Source organism: Lolium rigidum, chromosome 7, assembly GCF_022539505.1.
Source record: "Lolium rigidum isolate FL_2022 chromosome 7, APGP_CSIRO_Lrig_0.1, whole genome shotgun sequence".
Lineage (NCBI taxonomy): Eukaryota > Viridiplantae > Streptophyta > Magnoliopsida > Poales > Poaceae > Lolium > Lolium rigidum.
The window spans coordinates 269881895-269884300 of NC_061514.1; the positions used below are offsets into that span (position 1 = coordinate 269881895).

The window sequence follows — 2406 nt, forward strand, 5'->3', positions numbered from 1 at the left end:
TTGTCCCATTCTCTCAAGTTCAGGCCTATTGTTTTCACTGGTCTGAAATGCGTGCAATGCGGCAGTTATGAAAATGCAGAATGTTTGGTGAATATTGATTCGATTGTAACTTGTGAAAATTAGTAGCTATGTGACTATGTCAATACTTCTGAAAATTTGACAGTAACTTCGGCCTCCGCTAAAGAAGAGAAGACTGAAACGGGATAGCTGTTCTTAACTTTTATGTTGTACCAGCTCTATATTAGTTCAGTTGTGTATAAATCATAAGGCTACGCTTTCATGATCTCAGACCATTACTGACACAATCTTCTTTCCGTACTTTCTAATTGTAGCCTCCCTCTAAGAAAGTGAATCAGATAATTGCAACAACTTCTTGATTTGTCAGTGAGCATGGTGGACAATCAGAGATTGTGTTAAGGGTGAAGCAAGGAAGTAGCCCAACATTTGGATTCTTGATGCCTCTGGTACATTGTTGATCATCCTCAGCTATTGAAAGATGGCTCAGACGCTGACACCAATAAGGTCAACAAAACTGTTATGAGCAAGAGTGAGCATGCCGCTTCATCAGGATGAAGATGTGCTTCCATCTTTATTGAAAAGCACTGATCATGCAAAGGACGCTGTTTTACATGAGAAAGGCCACAAAGGTTGTGCATCCCGAAAAAGAGTAAACAGTAGCAAAAGAAGCTTTGACTCGCTGCTCACCAGGAAAAGGTAAAAGGTGCCATGAAGGCGTTGACCACTTCTACCAAGTCTCGAGAACTCTAAATTAAGTGTATTTGGCACAAACAAAGTGATTCTCGAACCACCATCGTTTATAAAGGGCACATTGGAGAAAATTGTCGAGATTATTCTCGAGGAACCGAAAGGAGTTTGAAGAAAAGCTCATTGCGCAAGAAAGGATGACAGGGAGGTTTCCATTTCTTCTGCCCAATAATCCATACCATTCTTACTATCTCAAGAGTCTCCAAGAAACCCAAGAGGTAACTTGAATCGCACTTAAGCTATGTTTTAAGGTATGATTTTGCGTAATTTCCCCTTCCTGACGTTTTTGATAGAACTGTATGTTTTTATATTTATCATGTAGTTTAATTGGGCTAAACAGATGCAATTTTTATTCCTTTCCATTTATTTATTAATGGAGTAAACAATTCGGAACTTTTATTTGACTAAACGTTTGTCAGGTATTCGATTCTTATAAATACCGAGTGACCTAAAAGGTTGTTTCTCTGTCTTTACTCGAACTTCAAAAGCTTAACGATGGTGCCTACTCCATATTGTCTTACTCGCGATAGGGCATGGAAGCGGTGGGCGTGGGCATGAGCCTGGTGCCGCTCAGAGTGCAAGAGTTCCAGGAGGACTTGCTTTGGGCTCGCGGCCGCATGCACAGGCTGCGGGAGGTGCGGCATGCCCCATACAGTGGTGATCCTAGAAACTTCAGTTTATTTGTTTTACTTGCATCTGAGAATGATTTTACATTTGTTTGTTGTTGACACTCAATTTTCTTCCTAATATTCCTCTGCAGCGTTGCGAAGGAGGAGCACGACCTCGAGCCCGCCGCACGAGATGACGATTACATCAGCCCGAGGATCTACATGTGTGAGGAGCCCTGTGCCACGACACCACACCACATCTACGACATGGAAGACCATAATATTGGCTGACCTCACCGCTTTTAGGGACGAAAGCCGCTGGCCGAGATGGTTCTTCAGTGTTAATATTGGTCGGTTGATTTGGCTACGGTCTGTCAAATTGGCGGTTACTAATTAACCTAAGCAAAAGGGAACATCTAGGGATGTGACTGACTATACTAGGATCCCACGTGATATATTTTTTATCTATAGATCGATTTCACTAATTAATGATAGAAAGAGGGCTCATTCAAATGTTGTGCTTCAAGCTTAACAATATTTTCTATTTTGAGTTAGTACCTTGGTAGTACTCAGCTCGGTATAGACTCCATATGTAGGTTGTATTTTTCTGTAGGTAAAGAAAATAGAGATATGTATATGTTCTCCAAAGCTTAGTGGTAATGTTTGTTTTTCATTTGTAAACTAGATTAGTCTCACAGTTCTTTGGTTCATGCAATTGAGATTCTCCTTCAAAGGGTTCTATCTTTGTACTCTGTTTCTACATAGAATTCGCATCACATTTTAAAAGAACAATATCACATCTTTTAGTTTAATCATATGTATGCTGCATGCTTTCAATTTGTATAAATGTTCAGTATAGTGTTTTATAAACCCGTTTACCAATGCAGAAAACGGTGGAAGGGCACCAAGGCGTGCCCCTAAATTTTTTGGTACCTGCTGTTGAAGGTGAACGTGTGCAAGTACAACAAATTCATTACTGCCGCAGGTATGCTCTCTTCTGGATTAACGAATTCCGCTCCCTCAACCTCACACA

General features: G+C 40.6%; 1 long non-coding RNA gene across 1 annotated transcript; it reads left to right on the forward strand.

The window, feature by feature from the left end:
* Positions 1–866: 866 nt before the first annotated feature.
* Positions 867–1884, forward strand: LOC124678679. The gene is made up of 2 exons (XR_006994571.1): positions 867–983; positions 1296–1884. It is a non-coding gene; the product is annotated as an uncharacterized LOC124678679 (long non-coding RNA).
* The last annotated feature ends 522 nt before the right edge of the window (positions 1885–2406 follow it).